Below are 20562 nucleotides of genomic sequence, written 5' to 3' on the forward strand. Positions count from 1 at the left end.
CTCCTTTGTCAATTTAGACCAGTTAATTTAAGACTAACATCTGGTTTGACACACACTGATCATACAGTACTTCTTTGTAACCTTGTAGCCAGGTAATAATGTACTCAAGTTGCATACTGGGAACCTTGCCAATATGCCATTAGAGATGTTGCTCCAGGAAATCGAAAATGATATTCCCTGATAAACATAGGGCTCTGCTGGCCTACACAATAAGTGACACGTCCTCAGCATGTCGGAATGAGAAGGCTAGATGCTGACAATTAACTGGCTGCTCTGCATATTAAGGAACTGCTAGTGGCTGACAATGAGGCTAAGGGATAGCCCATTTTCTAGGACAAAGGCCCCTAACAGGACAGTCTAACCTGGACTTGAAGAGTAAGGTCAATCACTACAGACTACACATTACAGCAAGTACAGTAGAAAGGGTCAGTGGGACAAAAGAATGTTACACCACACAATGCCACCATCTCTAACAGGGTTCTTTGGCTGTGGAGAAGGCTGAGGACCGTGAAAAGGAGAAAGATAAAGACTATTCCTATGAACTGTTTGTTCTTTTGTGAGCTAACATAAATCTTATTGTTAGAGTTGCTACCTAAATAGCATCAGTCATAAATGGCCCAGCAGCTGCAGAGTAGTACTCCTGCTGAAAAATTAAACTGGGGGTGGGGGAGGACTGAGCTTCCCAGGCAGAATGAAGAGGGCAAAGGAAGATTTATAAAAGCATGACTGTAAAGGATGATAAAAGCGAAGTATGCCCTTGCAGCAGACACAAACTACAAAACAGATTAAATTTAGAGATTTATATGCACACATTTCAAGAAAAGTATGTCCTGCAACATTTGATTACTAAAATGCCATTGTGTAACTGCAAAAAGTTTATCATAGCAAAGCAGGAGGGAAATGCATCTAGATAAAATGTGCTGCTAAAAGCACATTGTCAAATTGCCAATAGAAAAGGATTGAGTTTTTTTATGCTTATATAAAACAGGAAAACAATACTGGCTTGGGCTAGATATTTTCCCTATGCAACTTGTTCATTTTGTTCATGGTCAGAGTGCTGGTGAGCCTTTTTAAAGTCACAAATACTCTGACTTACAACTGCTTCATTAATAAATAAATGAAGGTGCAGAGCTTTACAATTTAGATGGTGGTTGGTAGCATTAGCTGGTCTTGTGTTGATCCACAGGCTGGCTTCATGGTGGGGGAGACGGGGTGGGGCTGAGCTCCCACTTTGTATGTGGATGAAAATCTGCTCATGTGCCACCCTTGGCACTTGCACTGGGGGTTGCTGACCCCTGCTGTAGGATGTGGGAGTTTTACTTATTAGGTATATACACCTATTCGATATGCTGGCTTTCCCCTCACTCCCAAATACTATTTTGTTTGTTTTGAACAATGGACTAGGTACTTGCATAGGGGAAGTATTGCCTGTGAAGGGTAGGATAACTAGACAGCAAGGGGATGAGGTAATAGGGGCTTTGGCTTTGCTAGTGTAGTTAGGATTTACAGTAACAGTTGTCAGTAGACTCTGCTGAACTACTGTGCGAATGTACCTGCCACAATGGAATGATTCAATCAGGGGAAAATTTCCACTGCCCCCTAGGTCAGACAAAGACTGTCCCCCCAAGACACTATTTTATATACAGGTACAAACAAATAATGTCTCACTGCTGGCATCTCAGGTTGCCACCCTCTGATGTTGTCAGGTTACGACCCATCACCCTGTACCCTGTGGTTTGATTAGATCGTCTCTATCCATCATGCTGTCATTTTAGACCCTTTCCCAAACCTGGGTCTGCATGTGTGAGGCGTTGGTACCAAGGTCTTGTTTAATGAGCTGATGGTACCTTGTGACTTCAACTTATGATTGGTACCAATTATCATTCTGCACCTAGACTGATTACCAATTAGTGTTTTGCACTCTCAGCCCTGTTTGTGCCAAGTTCTGTCAGCAGAGGCCTGCCTCTTGCTCACAGCTTAGCTTTATGTTAGCCATGTTTTGTCCATTGTTAGCTCTGCCTCAGAAAGGCCTGTGCTGCGTGGGGCTTAGGCCTTCATCTTACTACGGCTAGAACCCTAATATTGGGACAGTCTCAATTTGAAATTAGGACACCTGGTTACCCTCGTGAAGGGCTCCCAGTGAAGTGTGTAGTTGATTTTGGGCGAAAGGACTAAAGCTGGTGTTAGGCTTTCTGCATGAACATCAAGGCTACGTCTACACGTGCAGCCAACATCGAAATAGTCTATTTCGATGAATAACGTCTACACGTCCTCCAGGGCTGGCAACGTCGATGTTCAACTTCGACGTTGCTCAGCCCAACATCGAAATAGGCGCAGCGAGGGAACGTCTACACGTCAAAGTAGCACACATCGACATAGGGATGCCAGGCACAGCTGCAGACAGGGTCACAGGGCGGACTCAACAGCAAGCCGCTCCCTTAAAGGGCCCCTCCCAGACACAGTTGCACTAAACAACACAAGATCCACAGAGCTGACAACTGGTTGCAGACCCTGTGCCTGCAGCATGGATCCCCAGCTGCCGCAGAAGCAGCCAGAAGCCCTGGGCTAAGGGCTGCTGCCCACGGTGACCATAGAGCCCCGCAGGGGCTGGAGAGAGAGCATCTCTCAACCCCTCAGCTGATGGCCGCCATGGAGGACCCAGCAATTTCGACGTTGCGGGACGCGGATCATCTACATGGTCCCTACTTCGACGTTGAACGTCGAAGTAGGGCGCTATTCCTATCTCCTCATGAGGTTAGCGACTTCGATGTCTCGCCGCCTAAAGTCGAAGTTAACTTCGAAATAGCGCCCGACGCGTGTAGACGCGACGGGCACTATTTCGAAGTTGGTGCCGCTACTTCGAAGTAGCGTGCACGTGTAGACGCAGCTCAAGAGTATGAAAGCTTTCAGCATGGACATTGTAAGTATTTAACCTGGCCCTTTTTCACTGCTGACAACACAGGGCAGAATGGTTACGTTGATTTACTTTCTGACTTCACTCAGTCCTTCTCACTCATTTACCATCTTACATGGTTATTTGATCTTAATAACAATATGGCCCAATTTATTACAATAAATTGCAACTTTGTACACACAAGCCCAGAATTGTTAAGACAGAGACAACAAATTGCTACCATTTTGGCCTGACTGACTACTCCATTCCAATGTCTGTACCCGAAAGTCATTGCAAGGCAATTAAGCATTGGAAAATGAATCCGAAGCTCTTGACAGTGCATGTGCTGGTTTGAGTTTTTAATTATTCTAGCTGATATTTTTAACTCATTAGTATATACTTAGTGCCACTCGGCTGAATTCCAAATATATGTTAAAGTAAAAATCAGCACTGAGCACTATTTGCAGATTTCATTGGCTTGGTGGGGGGAAGGGAGTGAGGTGTGTGTGTGGGGGGGGGGGGCGTTGCAGAGATTTTATTTAAGATTTTAACCTTATTTCCTTGGATCTGTTTGTCATGTTCAGTGCACATCAGTTTGGAATTGTTCAAATGCTGCCTAACTGGACATCTGTCCTGTTTTTCATGGTTTTAAATTTATTGCTGAATTTTCCATTTGTGTTTGTAGCAAGGGGGCATGGTCTCTGTCCCTGCCAGAGAGGGAGACACCCACAACCACCCTCTTGTGGGCAGAACTAGGAAACCTGTGGACATTCTGCTAGAAGTAGAGGGATGGGAGAGGAGGTGGGACTATCACAGGACAATCCTTCAGCTCAGTTGGAGAAGAAGGATCAGAGGAACCAGGATGTCTCTTCCCAGCTATAGGGTTTGGATGTGGGACTGTTAGTAGACAGCCCACATGTGGTGGGCAGATCCTCACTGACCCACTGATTGGGCCCTGGGCTGGGACACAGTGGAGTGGGAGAGTCCTTTCCCATCCCTGAGGGGTGGCTGCCTCCCCACTGATAGGTCAAGAGGCTTGAACTGGTGTGCTGTGCGCCAGAACTAGGGTGCTAGATGCATTTACTATAGCTCCTGCCTGGGAGTTAATTCCCCCACTAAACAACCACACTGTGTAGAAACCTAACTGGTGGCTGCCCTGCCCTGCCCAAGATTGTGAGTCAGACTCCCTTCTGCTAAGCCCCACCTCAGGCTGGAGCCCAGTGACCCCCTCACTGATTCCCTTGGCCTGAGCCATTCCAGGCAGGAGTGGAGCAAGGGAGCGTGGTCTCCTGCCATGCCAGACAGAGAGAGAGCCACAAACCCCCTTCAGTGGTCTTTAGCTTAAAAAAAAAAGTCTAGCTAAAATGCTGATGCACGTTTAAAAGTAAATTCCCATTGAATTTCTATCACCACATTCTTCCTTCTTTAAAACCCAACAAGAAATTTAATTTGCTGCATAGTAGAAAGAGATGAGTTTATATTGTTTCTTTTCGCCCATCTTTAGCGAGAATAGGAACAAACTCCTGCTTAATAGCAACTATCTTTGTGACACTGATCATGCTGTCCAATATCAGTCTGTGGAAAAATTCTGCATTAAAATTGCTGCTGAGCAAAACTGCTTTTAGAAAACAGCATATAATGCATAAATTCTTTGTTAATGGCATGGCTGGACTTAGTTGGAATGAGTTATGTTGCTGTGCACTGTTGTGTTTAGGAATGAGACAATAAAAACATCAGAGCTGTGGTTATTATAAAAGTCCCCCAGAGGATTAGAAGTATGATCCAGGAAAAAAAAAATCAATGCATTTAAAGAGTGCTGAATGTTCACTCACACAGCCTATAGTAACTGCAGATCTTAATCTGTCATACGTCAAACTGATCCATAGTAACTGATAGTACGTTAATCATCCCTATGCAAATACGTCAAAAATGGTGTAAACAATTAAGGCAAAAGTTGCATGGTTAAAAAGAAGCCTTGGAAGAAGTTATTGGAAAACTATCCCAAAACACAAACTCCTTGCATTTTGACAAAGACTATAGCAGTGTGCTTAGCCTATTTTAAACACATGCAGCGAACTTTACTGTGATGTTATCAGAATTCTACATATTTATAAGGGTTGCATTAACTGCTGGAGATGTTAAAAAAAAACTGTACTCTTTTTAACCATTTTTAAATTCTGTCGGGACTTTCCCTTGCTGTCTTTTTAGAGCTTGTACATGTCACTTGCTCATCACCTTTTTTTCCCCTTACTAGAATAATTTTTGAGGGAATTCAGGATATAAGCAGATAGCAGAGGAATAGACACACTGATCTATTTTTAATAGGAAGCAGTTTAAGCCAGACTAAAAAAATTGGATGTATTTATTTAATTGTTCAATGGCAGGTGGCATTGCTTTTTGAAATTTCACTAAACAAAACATTGGAGGGAATTCAGAGAAGAACAACAAAAACGACGATGAAGATGCTGGAAGGATTGGCTTGTGAGAAAAGTATACAAGGATTTAATACTATGGGCCAAATCTTCACCTCTTGTACACACTGATATATCGTAGGTGAAAATCTGGTCTTGTAGGTGTGTCTTATGTAAACACAGAAGCATTGAAAGTTAATATGATGCACAATGTGCTTGATGCAACACTTTATTACTCCGCTTTTACACTAGTGCAACATCAATGAACTCTGCACAAAATTATACCATCATAAAATTTAGGTAACAACTCTGATTCAGACTAGGTATTATTTATACAGCAATAAACAGGAATTTACCCAGTGTTAGTTGAAATGCAATCTAAACTAGAATTGGCAAATAGAATGCAAAGTGGCAATTAATCCTATTTTTTATTAGTTTAAGAAAAGTAGCAGTCAAACTGTGTATTTCTATGCTATTTAAGGCTCATAGCCTACGAGCCTGAAACATCATAGAAAATACACAATTTGACTGAAGCAACATCTCCAGAATTGGTCAGCCTGCGGCAATATAAAAGTGAACAGCTCTTAGAGGGAACCTTAACTATCTTGCATTCCAAGTTTGATCTGCTGCCATGTCATAAGTTTTATAATCTTGTATAAAAGACATTTCACACGAGAAACGGAAAAGTTCTGTTCCAAAAATGTCAACCCGGAGAATTTCAAAGGCATTAAAAGGCTTCATGTTGGGGTTTTTTCCCCCCAAATAAAAAACCGTTGAAATTGGCATACTTCCATAAAACATTTTACTTGTAACAAATAGGCATTTTCTGACAAACCAGCTCTAATACAAATTGCAGGACTAATGCAGCCAGTTCATAAGAGAGCAAAAACTGTTGCTTCATAAGCCCTTGGGAGGCAGTTTGGCTTAGTGGATATTGCACAGGACTGGGGCTCAGGAGATGTTTGTGTTGCTTTACAAAGAGTGTACAAAGTGTTGTTTCCCTGAATGCAGTAGAAACAAGCAATAGCAGGTGGCTTTCTGAAGGGCATGGAGAATAAAGTTTTCTTGAGTGAGTTCTTGCTTAGTACAGGTGGTGCAACCTAGAACCTTGTGCAGTGGCTTTCATTTCCCACTCTTAGGCTACGTCTACACGTGAAGCCTACATCGAAGTAGCTTATAGTCACAGGGCGGACTCAACAGCAAGCCGCTCCCTTAAAGGGCCCCTCCCAGACACAGTTGCCCCAAACAACACAAGATCCACAGAGCCGACAACTGGTTGCAGACCCTGTGCATGCAGCATGAATCCCCAGCTGCAGCAGCAGCCAGAAGCCCTGGGCTAAGGGCTGCTGCCCACGGTGACCATAGAGCCCCGCAGGGGCTGGAGAGAGAGCGTCTCTCAACCCCTCAGCTGATGGCCGCCATGGCGGACCCCGCAATTTCGAAGTTGCGGGACGCGCAATGACTACACGGTCCCTACTTCGACGTTCAACGTCGAAGTAGAGTGCTATCCCCATCTCCTGATGAGGATAGCGACTTCGACATCTCGCCGCCTAACGTCGAAGTTAACTTCGAAATAGCGCCCCACGCGTGTAGCCGTGACGGGCGCTATTTCGAAGTTAGTGCCGCTACTTCGAAGTAGCGTGCACGTGTAGACACGGCTTTACTGTGCAAAAGGAGCTTACTTTTGCCTTCCATTGGGCTGTAATAAAGGATGCTTTAGCAGACCCATCAGCTTTAGTGAGGTCTGTGATTGTCTTCAGAACAAATACGCACTTGATGGAAACCAGTATCCCCTTCCAACATAATATATGGCTGCTTCTGCTGCTTTGTGGTAAAATAATCTGTTACTGGTGCATTCCTCCACAGGAGATCGCTCCCCTTTCTGATTTTGCAGAGCAATAACCGCTAGGCTACGGTTACACTACAGCGCTCCGTCAACAGAAGTCACAGTCAGAGGAGATTTCCCAGAAAAACTTCTGTTGACAGAGTGGAGCGCTCGCCCGATTGGCTGTTGTGCGTGGCTGCACTCTGGCAGTGACTTCTGTTGACAGAGCGCTGTTGTGTAACCATAGCCTAGGGGTTATTGCTCTGCAAAAGCAGAAAGGGAAGTGATCTCCTGTGGAGGAATGCGCCAGTAACAGATTATTTTACCACAAAGCAGGAGAAGCAGCCATATATTATGTTGGAAGGAGATACTGATCAAATCTTTGTGGCGGAACGCAGCTGGCAAAAGTGCTGCGTTTTGTTGAGATGCTGTTGACAAAACATATTTTGTGTGAGCACGCTCCATGAGTTTCGTTGTCAAAACTGGGGTTTTGCCAGAAAACTTGCTAGTGTACCCATAGCCCTAGAGCGCTCTTCTTCTCTTACTCCATTCCAATGGACACAGATTGGAGGTATGTAGAGATAACACATGATGGAGGAAAGCAGAAAGCTCCCCGGATACCCTAAGCAACCTACTTTGCTTATAATAAAGAGAAAAATTAATTTAATTTTTAGAAATGCTTGCAATTATATTAACATATTTTGATTTTTGACCATAGCTATGTGCATCTGTGTGTAGATAGGCTACACATATGGGGTGAAAACTGGGCCCCATAGAAATTGATTGATGCTTTGCCATTCATCAATTGCAAGACTCCATTTTTTGTGTGGGGATTTCACCCAGGATGTTTGAGATTGTTTTGATTAATGACACCATAGCCGTGTCTACACGTGCACGCTACTTCGAAGTAGCGGCACTAACTTCGAAATAGCGTGCGTCATGGCTACACGTGTTGGGCGCTATTTCAATGTTAACATCGACGTTAGGCGGCGAGACATCGAAGCCGCTAACCCCATGCGGGGATGGGAATAGCGCCCTACTTCGAAGTTGAACATCGAAGTAGGGCATGTGTAGCCAATCCGCGTCCCGCAACATCGAAATAGTGGGGTCCGCCATGGCGGCCATCAGCTGAGGGGTTGAGAGACGCTCTCTCTCCAGCCCCTGCGGGGCTCTATGGTCACCGTGTTCAGCAGCCCTTAGCCCAGGGCTTCTGGCTGCTGCTGCTGCAGCTGGGGATCCATGCTGCATGCACAGGGTCTGCAACCAGTTGTCGGCTCTGTGGATCTTGTGTTGTTTAGTGCAAGCGTGTCTGGGAGGGGCCCTTTAAGGGAGCGGCTTGCTGTTGAGTCCGCCCTGTGACCCTGTCTGCAGCTGTGCCTGGCACCCTTATTTCGATGTGTGCTACTTTGGTGTGTAGACGTTCCCTCGCAGCGCCTATTTCGATGTGGTGCTGCACAACGTCGATGTTGAATGTCGACGTTGCCAGCCCCAGAGGACGTGTAGACGTTATTCATCGAAATAGGCTACTTCGATGTAGGCTTAACGTGTAGACGTAGCCCATGAGGGTTTGTGGGTTTTGTTAGGGCACAATAGACTTCTCTGCTCAATTTTAAAATCTAAATTCCATTTTTACAAAGAATTTGAAAATATAAATCCAACATGCACTGAAAAAGCTGCTATGTAATTAGTGCCTAGAATACAGGCATTATGTAATTCCAGACTCATAACCCATCATGTTAGATTTTTAAAAAAGCATTCTTAAGTAAGAAAGAAATGGTGGACAGAGACTGTTGAAACGTGACCCACTACAGGAATAGAACATCTCTTCAAAACACCTGCTCCAAGACAAACACACAAACACACTGCATATAAATATATGATGGCTGGTATAAACCAAAAAAATAAAGAGCTAGATTCTGATCTCAGTACTACTGGCATTAAATCGCTTGAATTCAATGGATTTTTCAAAATTTATGCTGATGTAGCTGAGACCAGATTCTGGCCTGAAGGTGAGATACCTCTTCAATTCATATATGTTCATTTCTTAATAGTCAAAAGGCCTTCAAATAAAAATGCATGGACTGGGGTAAACAAGCTCTGCTTTCTTTTTACGTTCTTTAATTTGCTTCTAATGGAGCTGCTCCAACATACTTTTATTTTTATTAGTTAAGTAACGTGGGTGTTTTTTGACTCTTCCACCCATCACCTTGACTACCATCCAAACTGAGATTAGTTTGAAATATTTCCTTAGCCATGCTTGAAACTTGATGTGGCTTATTTCTCTTTCTTACCTTACTGTCAGAGGGAAAGACTGTTAGGTTCGGCCTAGATATTAAAGACCATTTCTCATCCAGCACCTCAGGACCTGACTGGTGCCAGATGAGAGAATTTGCCAGACGACAGGAGGTCAATATTCTCTAGCACATTATCAACACTTTCAGTGCTTACTGGGCTCTTAGGAGACATGTAGGAATAAATTAGAGCTAAACAACAGCACAGAACAAAGACAGCCAGGCCTGGCAGCTGGAAACAAACTTCATGGGACCATGGGAAACTTGGTGACACCCATGATAAGTGCTCATTCGGCTAACTAAAATCATGCTGGATTATGGATTTTGCTGGATGAGAGAGTTCTGGATTAAAGAGGTTCAACCTGTACTAAACAGGAATTGTTTCATCTCTCTCCTTCCCTCTAACATCTAGATCTTTACTGAATGCTTCATCTGCCATCAAGCCATTTGTTCCCCCTTAAGTTAGCATTCCCTCAGATTGTTTCTCTACTTCAGGATTATTTGATCTTTTAGGAGAGTTGTGCATCACTACATTTCTTTAATAATTTTTTTTGGTAATTTTTCTACTTTCAGGTCAAAACTGCAAATTCCTTGGCTGTGATTAAAGAGTGCTGTTAATTTTAGAGGTTCTGAATGATAGGACTCTTGTATTATGTATCAGGCTTATACTAATAAAAGCAAAGTAAATCTAGTCTTCAGTGAGAAAATGAATCCAAATTCAAGTGTATCTTCAGCGTGCCTGAACCTTTCCCACGCTCTCCAATGTTGCTGCGGTTCTTGCAGTTTGATCATCGTGCTGCTTATGGAAATGTGTGCTTAGACCTACCAGATTAGAGCTCAAAGACAGGAGCAGAGTGGGTCGGGGGGAGGAGGGGCAGGTAGCTCAGCAGGTTTGACCAATGTAATTGCATATCACTACTGTAACCATCCACAGGACTCTTGTAGAATAGCAGGCCACCAAGGACTCTGAAGAGTTCAGAGATGAAAAAAATCATCTCATTATAGTTCTGTTGTCAGATGAGGTTCACAATGTAAACCGTACTAGCTGCAAATATTGAAGTGCAAACTTATATATAGTCTTCAAGAGGGGTGTTAAAAATGAATGTTTTCTGTATTGGAGGTGATAGCCAGCAAGAGGAAGAATCCCTGTGTTTGTATTCTGTGAACATTATGTATACACTCCATCATGCAAGCTGCTCAAAGTAATGCCCCGATTCAATATAGCACTTAAACACATGTGTATTGACAATGATTACAATATGATTATTCTTGTGCTTAAAGAATAAGTTTTTGCTGAAATATCTTGCTGGACTGGGGACCGAGTACTTAGTATTTTATAGGACTGAGTCATAGAAAATCCATATTCTAAATTAAATTTACGTTGTGTTCAGAAAAATGGGAAAAAAATGGTATTGGTTTCACTCTAGTTTTTCCTTCAAAAAGACAGATAACCCATGATTTGTTCTTCCTGTCCTGTGTTCTTCACTTTGCATAGAAACCATTCAAACAATAACTGCATTCACCACTTTGTGATCACACGCAGTTAAGCATGGATTTATGATTAGTCACATTGTGGCAGGAGACTTAATCAACCTAAAATCCTTGTACAATCGGAGTATATTGAGGAGGAATAATGTGAACATGGTCACAGAAACAAAGATGTGAACTTGTCTTTGGCATTTGTTCATGAAATATGATAGCATGTGATGCATAAATGCTGCAAAGAATGTGCTTGTGGAGATCATGTTATCCTTGCTGTGTTACAAGTACAAAGGTCAATTTTTTTTTAAATAAGAAGAAAAGCTCTGAAATCTCCTGTGTGGAAAGTGATTTGTCCTTTTCCATCAGACCAGTAGAGGGAGAAAGCATGTGGAATATAACTGTCTCTCTCGAACCCAATTGAAAAAAATATATATTCCAAGTATCAGAAGACTGTTCATCAAATCAGTCGCTGTATTCCTTGCTGAAGACTCTAGTTTCCTTCTTTTATCTTAAAGTGAAAGATTTTTCTACTTTTTGCAAGAAAATTTGGGATTAAATTTGAGAAAAAACTTCTTTGTTGATTACAGATCTGAAAACACACTTTGAATAGCTGAATAATAAGTGAAAACAAATCAGATTCTTACCTTGATGAGTTATTTAATGATTTAAAATACTGCTTTCCAGCAGTAGCTCAGTGGTGTGGTTAGTGGATGCTATAGATAATATAAGGCATAAAGTCCTAGGTTACTGTGATGGCGTGCTCAACCCACACAAGGAGAAAATACTGATAGGTAATAGGTGGGAGACAGCCAGGGATTAAAAGACTGGTTGATGGAGCCCAGCTGCGAAGTAACTTGTGGGTTTAGTGTAAAGCCAGGCAGCTGACAATGATAGAGCCTGCATACACTCTCTGGAGGTTAGAGAGAGAAGGAAACCCAGAGGGAGACTGGAAAACCTAACAGCTATGTCTACACTAGAAACACTTATCTACAGAAGTTACTGTCAGAAGAGATATTCCAACAATACTTCTGTCGACAGATCAAGTCTACACATAAAAGCAGATCGATCTTTTGATACGCTCTGTTGACAAAAGGGCCCCCTGGAGGGTCTACATGGCTTTTTTTGGTCAACAATTTCTGTCTGACGGGATCTGCAAGACCGCGTGACGTATGAATAAATTATAACACGTCAGTCTTGTCGGGCCAGAGCACCAGTGACTTAAAGGCCTTTACCCAGCGCTCCCAGGATTTTTACCCCGCAACCCTGCCCTATATCACGATGGGTCTGATTTCAACGGGGTTATTCAGGTTGTGTGACTGGACCGTAATGCAATTAAGCGAGTTGCCCTGGAAAGAATGACAGACCAGTTTATTCATGAACAAAAACAAGGGAATTTATTTGAGCCAAGAAAAGAGGATATGTGGAACACTACTATCCTAGCTTACAAATCTAAGGTTACCCCTGCTATTCCAACACTAACACAGGATTTCTTATTCTTCTTCAGCGTTTAGCCCTTAGACAATGTGTAGTGATATTTATATGATCTATCTAACCCCTTCCTGTCACTCACTAAAGTGAACCGAGGGGAATGGTCTTCTTGTTGTGCTAGAAAGGGCAGAGATTACAACAGAGCTAATACTTTATTTAGTTAGTTATTTCCAGCTCTTCCTTAGGTTCGCTGGGTCGCTCAACCCTAGGCCGACTACCTCGGGGAGCAGATCTTATTCTTATAAGAGAAATTTGCCTGCCTTTGGCTAAGCTATTTATCTCTCGTTTATTTAATTGGGTTGCCCTGCTGACCTAGCAGGGGAGAGCCCTGAAAATAGTGCGGGGTTTCCTTCTGAGAGGTTGTCCCCTTAGGTGCTGCCTATTTTGACTGCCCTCTTATGAACAGCCCTTTATTGCAGACCTTTTTATCCCAAAACGGGATTAAAGTTTTACCAGGGTTTACCCTTATTGGGTTATCCCTAGCCGCTCAACTCTTCTATACAGAGGGGAGCTAATAGCTCTGTTATTTAATGTAGTTTAATAATAACAAGTCATGAACCTTTCTAGTTTTCTATTTGCATGAACTGTTCTTAGGCTAGGCCGTTGAATTTGGCCTCCTGTGTTTTATATTAAGTATTAGAATACAGGGTTTACAGAATGTAAGCCGCAATGAGTAGAGTCTGGGGAAGTCCCAGCCCACTATACTAGTCTGCTATACAAACAGTTAGCACATATAACAACATGCAAAAATACAGCAGCAGCAATAAAAAATACACATTAGCTTACTCATATTCTGTAACAACTTAATCACTTCTATTTCTAACCAGTATTTTTATACCTCTTTCTTCCCGCTCTGTGTCCAGGCGCTGGGCCTGCAGGTCTCTTGGCACAGGAGCTAGGAAGTGATGGCCAGCACAGGCGCGCTTGTACGGCGCCGCGCAAGGCCTGACAGAAAGAAGGAAAAAGGAAGCCAAGGGGAAAAAGGCCAGCTTGGTTTAACAAAAAACCACTTGGAAGAGAAAAACAGCCTTAAATTCAACCACCGGCCCAGGCAAGGGTTGGTGGTTTAAAGAGCGGGGCTGCTGCCGCAGTTCCCCCGTGCAGGGCACCGGAAGGTGCGGTCTGCCGGGCGAACTCTCCAGGTGAAACACTGGAGCCTTCGGTGATTTTAGCTCTCGATGCTGGAGCTCTTCTGGTCTTCTCTTCGGCAGCCCACGGCGGCTAGCGAGCGACGACTGACATGACGGTTCAGCTTCACCTCTTCCGCCCGATGATTCGGCCACTGGCAAAGTCCAGCTCTTAACTCAGTCCTTAGCTGCAGTCTTCTTTCTTCTGTTCATCTCTCCTCCAGGGTCAGCGTCGCACTGTCCCAAGCAGGGCTGCTCCCCAGAATATATGCAGCCTGGGTGGACCTGTTTGACAACTTCTGCCTGCTAGGTCCTCCTCAGTGCCACAATGTATCAAAGGGGCATTTGACTACTACATGTGTATAAGGATCCTAAATTGACCAATCAGTTTGAAACATTTCAAACCATAACTTCATACATATTCATAGCCCGCCGAATATTAATTGTAACTGTCATTTTCTAACGGCTACCCTCTATGCTTTTGCCTATACAGTATTCTAAGGCCTATTGTAAACCTATTAATAAATGAACTTTGAATAAATTCTTTGATGATTTTATTGGAGTTTGTAGGGGAAGCACGTCACCACTGCTGACAAAGCAGATTGTTTAATTTAAATGCTTGGTTTTAGGGCCATTTGGTCAGGGTGCAGAGGGACCACACAGACACCACAGCCCATGTACAGGGACATATGAAGCACCTCAGAGGAGGATTTTTCCACACTGTCAACAAAATGCATTGTGCGTGTAGCTGCTCCACAGGTTTTGCTGACAAAACCCCACTTTTGTCAACAAAACTCTCTAGTGTAGACATAGCCAGGGAGTCCAGGCCTGAAGGAAGGGCTTATCCACAAGGAGGGTGGAACAAAATCCTGAGAGAGGCAGAATAGGGAAAGGGCTGTAAGGTGGGACATTGCAGGCCTTCTCTGTTAATTGGAAGGTCCATGAGCAGGAACTTTGGAGAAGCAGACAGGTTTGTGTTCCCCTACCAGCCCCTGGAAAAGTGGCACAATCAGGACAGTGAAGGGGAAGACACTTTGATTACTCCCTGAAGAGAAAAGACAGTCATCCAGCCAGAGAGCCAATCCATAAAGGGGGCCATCCTTGTTTGCCAATAGAGAGGCAGCAGGGCACATGAACAAGGCATCAAACCTGTACAATCAGGAGGAGGCAGCACCCAGGTGGTAAGTGGAACCTGTTACAGGTACTATTCAGTTCTGAGCAAATATTCCATTCCTATTAGGTTCCTATACCAAACAAAGCAGTCCAATGTCAGAATGCCTATATCAATAAGGTGTTGTCTTGAAATAAGATGTGGGTGGGGATGAGCAGAAACATAACTGTTAAGATAACAGTAATTTGTTTTAAATGAAAATCATTTAGTGGTGAAGATAATTTTGAGTTAGTAATGTTTGTTTGAATAATAAATCTAAATAGTGAAGGACTTATTTGGGTAGTACAGATAACAAAATTCAACCATAAATTTGGGGCAGGAAAAAAGGTTGTTTTGTTCCTAAGGGCATTGTTGTTTTTGATACCTCTATAAAAGTGTACTAGACCCTGGAAAAAGATACAGGAAGGCACAGTCCCTGCCCTGAAGAATTTACAGTTTAACAAGATGGAAAAAATAGATTCCAGGTAGAAGAAAATGGGTATGTCATAAAGCGAAGTGGTCAGAGTGCTTATGACACAACTTTCTAGTTCCATTGTTTTAAAATACATATTGTTGTAGGAGCATCTGTGAGCTATATGTCTGAAAAGCCTGTTATACCTTCCCCCCTCCTGTCTCTCATTGAATGCCTGTGAAATGGCTTTCCCTCCCACCTTCTCCTGGAATGTGTGTTGAGATGAATGGGCTGTCTGAGCAGCTCCCAGGTACACAAAGCATCTGGGACCCTGATCAGGCAGTGATCACATGCCCCATGCATGGACACTGCCTGAGGTGGGATTTGACCAACCAGACGTGGCCAAGTTACATCTAGCCACAGACCAGTAGGAGCAGACCCATAAAAGGGGATGGAGCCAGATAGACGTTCAAAGAGCACGCTCACAAGATGACACCTCCTGGGAAAGCCCTTCGCCCAGACTGCCTGGTCAGTGGCCCGCTGCATCACATTCCCCCATGCCTCGGGAAGACTTACCTTCATTGCACCATCCATCACTGCACTGTGGGAAACTTACCTTGCAGAATCCTGACATCTCAAGTGCTGTGCCTGTCCCAGGAGTGTGAGTGTGTGAGTGTGAATGTGACCGCCTTCCCCTCCTTTCTTGAGCTTAGTGTAATAAATATGCTGCTTTCTGCCAAACTCTGGTGAGTCATTAGTCCTCCTTAAGCTTAGTAGCTGGCACAATTTCAGGTAACACATATATTCTGTTCTCCGTGGCTGTATCTACACTAGACAGTTTTTTTCGGGAAAGCCACTCCTTTTTCAAAAAAACCCCCACAAAGTATCTTCACATGAAGTGCTCTCTTTCGATCTGAAATCGGAAGAACGTGGCACTTTTTCCAGCGGCCCTCTTCCTCTCCCAGATGAGGAAGAGTGCCTTTTTCCAAAAGAGTCTTTTGGGAAAAAAATGTGTGTAGATACTCCAAGCGTCCTGTTTTTGAAAGAGCAGTCCTCATGGCACCAGATTTTTCGATCTCTGGCCCATTCTGTTGAAAGAGCAGGGGCTGTGTGGCCTCTCTGTCGAATGATCCATCACAATACGCTTTTTTGTGTGTGGAGGCGCTCTTTTGAAAGAAGTTTTTTTCAGAAGCAATCTTCTGGAAGAACTTCTTTCAAAGGATCACTGTAGTGTAGATGTAGCCATTCTTATGGTTCTTATACCATTTTCATCACACAGTAACCAAGCACCATCCAGTAGTGTATTAAACAACGTGACTAAATCTGCCATGCGCGGTTCATTTTTTCCTCTTCCCCAGTTGGAGAACTGTGTGTGTAAAGTACAGTTTTCATTTGGTAGAGGTTTATTACTATTAGTTTTCATATGCATGTTAGAGAAGGTCAAATCAAATAAGTGCATCTTGTTCTAGGAGCAGAAGGTAGTGAGGTTTGTGATGATTCTTAATTCCTGTGGGAGTTAATCCCATGCTTTTAGGCCAGACCTTAGAAATCTTTTTATTTTTTTTTAAATTCTTTGCCATGAGGAAAGACATTTTCATGGTGCATGAGGAGCAGAGCAGTCAGACGTCTCCTCATCTTTGTGTTTTATGTAATCTTTGAATGCCGTAAAGACATGGATGGAATCCTTGAATTTGGCTCTGAAGCTATGGGAAGCCAGAATAAGGAAGAGGGCACAGGGCAGATATGATGTTCTCTCAATGGCTACATCTAGATTGTAGGGTTTTGTCGGCAGAAGTTTGTGTCAGAAGATACCTTGCAACAAAACTTCTGTCGACAGAGCATGCCTCGCAATCTGGATGCTCCGTGTGTTTTGTCATCAAAATGGCTTGTTTGTCAACAAAACCCTGCAGTCTAGGCATAGCCAACAGTCTGTGTTGTTGTAGAGAAAGACTTTCCAAAGAGCTGAAGGCATCATGACCAGGTATCATTTAGATGATGTCATTTAGATGTGAGGTGAGAAAGGCATGTATAATCCAGACCAGATCATTTTACACCAAGACGGATTGCTGTCTCCTAGGCAACCACAGAGGTTACTTTTGGATGCTGCTGTCAGCGAGCTTAATGCTAATGAGGAATCCAGAAGAATTCCTAAACTACAGCCTGAATTGATCACATGTGGGTGTGTACCTTCAATCAAAGGAGACTGTGCCATAGTTGCAAATTGCTTTCTTTCATGGCCCACCATCACCTCTGTCTTGCTCAGGTTCAGACTCAGCCGCCCGTTGTTCTTCACCCATGAACGGGTCTCATGCAGGCACTGGGCCATCTTGGAAGTAGTGGCACCGTTGTGCATAGAAGCGTGTGTCATCTGCATATTGCTGGCACTTCAGTCCAGGACATCTTGTGGGGGTTCGGAAGTTGAGGTAGGGTGCTGGGATGTTCAGTGTTCAAGAGTGAGGGTTGGTGTGTGTGAGGGGCCCAGAGCAAGGCATCAGGGTGCATGAGGGGCTCAGGGCAGGGTGTTGGAGTGTGGGGGGTAGGTACAGGAGGCAGGGCAGGGGTCTGAGAGTTGGGGTTACGGTTCAGAGTGCAACTGTGAGGCCAGGTTATCTCACCTGGCCACTGAATTTTACATCAGGGTTGTCTTCTGAAGAACATATTACAAAAAAAAAAACTTGTCTGAAGATCCAAGCATTTAAGGCTAAAGCTGAATACTCAGATTTTGCACCTAATTATTTATGAAAGGATTTTTTTAGAAATGTGAATTTTAGAAACTTCAGCCACAAACTAATGAAATATTTAAATCAAATGTTAGACTAAGGTCCTGTGGACATACAGTAAACCTGCAATTTAATGGACTAATGGTGGGGAGGGGTCTCTGTTAAACCCAGATGTCCCTTAAATCAAAGGACTTACTACACCCCACCCACCCTGCCATGCTCCAGCAGCCCCTCCACCAGCACCCCCAAAATGCCGAGTATTCACCCCCACAGGATGAGCTGCCGGAGTCAGCTGCTGCTGCTGCTGCTGCTGTTGGGGGTCCTGCTGCATGTGGCAGCAAGGGTCCCACCATGGCTGGGGGGCCCCACCACATGTGGCAGCAAAAGCTGTGCTGCAGCTGGGGGTCCCACCACAGCTGGGGCCTCACAGCATGTGGTAGCAAGGGGCCTGCCGTGTCTGGCTGCCCAATCGTGTGCGGCAGCAAAAGTCGCACCACAATTGCTGCCGCCTGGAAGAGCTGCCACCACCAGAGCCACCACAGACTCTTCCCACTGGTGGTGGGGCATGTATGAGTGCTGTCTAACCATGTACACACACCAGCCCTGGTAGGAGGAGGATGTGGCCTCTCTGGGGGAAGAAGTGGCAGCTCCGGCTCTGCAGCAGTAAGCCCTTTGTGGGGGTAGGCAGGAGGCAGGTGGGACTATAGTGGGGTCCATAAAATCAAGGGTCTACTGTAATTCACAATTGTTTTGGCAGTAAATTCATAGCTGGCACATGTCTGTTAAATGCTTTTTAATTACCACTTAATAACTCTCCCACAAGTTCTATGTTATGCTAATAGGTCTGACAAGCTGGAAGGGTTTTCACTTTTAAGTTAACAGAGTCTCTTTCAGGGGAAGAGGCATTGGCCTGCAACCTACTGTTGTGCGTAGAAAGAGGGGAGAGGTTGTGTGTTGCCACCCATTGCCTCTTATACGTTGCACCTGTGCCAGGGGTGGGGGGGGTGCATTCACACACACACACACACACACACACACACACACACACAACCCTCCATACCTGCTTTAGCCCCTAAGGTTGCAGCTTCATTCCTTCCTGCTGATGACTCGGGTCCATCGGCTTTACGTAACAGAAGCCACTTCGGGCCAAGGAGTGCAGCAGCAACCACAAAATACATTACAAAAATACACTAGTTCTTTCCTATATATATTTGCTTGTATGTCAGACCTCTGTCTGTGTCTTTTTTCGTTAAATGTAAACTCTGTTTGGGCATCTCTACATTACCAGGTAAAGAAGATCTAAGTGAAGCAACTCCAAGTGTGTCAGTAATGTAGCTGGAGTCTATGTACCTTAGGTCAACTCATTGCGATGTCTCCACTGTGCTGGGTTGATGGGAGAAACTCTCCCATCGATCGATGTACCTTAAGCATTTAATTCTGCTAGAGTATCTGAGTCAACAGGAGCATATTCAGTGGTCAATTTTTAGCTGGTTTTCACTAGATCTGCTCATTTGAACCATTGCTGCAGCATCACTCCACTGGTAGAGTAATTGTGCCCTTTCCGGCTCTGATTAAAAATAAGAACTTGTATGATGGGTCTGCTGTATGAAAACATTCACTTTTTTTTTTCATTTTACCCTAATCCCTACTTTGGCCTTTTTAACTCTTTTCACAGTTAATATTTGTCTAACATATATTGCAAACTCCTTGGAGCAGGGACCAAGTCTTTTAAAATCTCTGTGAAGTGCCATTGCAAACTCAAGAATTTAAATAACACTACATTAATAGTTTATTCCCAGCTCTGGCACTCATTCACCATTTGCCCTTGAGCCTGGAGTTACTTAACTGTTCCCTTTTAATTATCACAACACCCTACATCACATGGGTATTTTGTAGCATAATTTAAATTAAGTCTTTTGAGAAACTAGGAGGAAAGGTTGCTATGAACGAAAAATTATTTAATTATTCCCTGTTTTGTGTAAATGTCACTATAGGAAATATATTTAATTACACAATTACAGATTACTAATCCATTTCTACTGCAAGCAACAAAGATTTATTTATTCCTTGTCTTTATTTTTTGCTCACAATTGGCAATATTCTGAAGAAATGTACATTGATAAAGGGTCTATGTGTCAGAAAAAAAAGGAGCTGTGTGAGTCCTCCCTTAACTCTGACAACACAAACCTAAATATCTCCATACCATTATGCGAAGTGGCGGAGGCAATACACCTTTCCCAAAGGATTAGGGGAATTTGGAAAATGAGTTCTGGGAAAATAACAAGTACAGGTTGAACCTCTCTAGTCCGGCAGCCTGGAGACCTGACCAGTGCCAAATGAGAGAATTTGCCGGACCACAGGAGGTCAATAATGTCTAGCACATTACCAACACTTCCACTGCTTACTGGGCTCTTAGAAGACACTTAGGGGTCAAAATTACAGCTAAATAACAGCACAGAACTCAGAGAGCCAGGACTGGTGGCTGAGATCAAATTTATGGGATCACAGGAAACTTAGCCACAGCCATGAGAAGCAGCCATCTGTGCAGTGGGATGGAGTGGCCACCCCACTATCCAGAAAGGGAAAAACCCTTCCGACAGCCCTTTTTCCTGGAGCCTGTCCCCTCCCACTCACCTGACCAGAAGTCAGGAGGTGGGACCCAGGCTATACAAGCCCGGGCTGTGGGCTCGGTTGGCACTGAGCCTCCAGAGGAGCTGGATGATGGCTCTGTGCTCCCTGCCTGGCAGCCTGAGGACTCCACCG

General features: G+C 43.9%; 1 long non-coding RNA gene across 1 annotated transcript in view; it reads left to right on the forward strand.

Annotated features, from left to right (window-relative positions):
- The window catches only part of LOC142008783 (uncharacterized), a 63826-nt gene extending 49965 nt beyond the window's left edge, over positions 1-13861 (forward strand). The window contains exon 3 of the long non-coding RNA XR_012644226.1: positions 13254-13861. This is a non-coding gene — a long non-coding RNA (uncharacterized LOC142008783). The remainder of the gene's footprint in view (positions 1-13253) is intronic.
- The last annotated feature ends 6701 nt before the right edge of the window (positions 13862-20562 follow it).

Source organism: Carettochelys insculpta, chromosome 2 (assembly GCF_033958435.1).
Source record: "Carettochelys insculpta isolate YL-2023 chromosome 2, ASM3395843v1, whole genome shotgun sequence".
Lineage (NCBI taxonomy): Eukaryota > Metazoa > Chordata > Testudines > Carettochelyidae > Carettochelys > Carettochelys insculpta.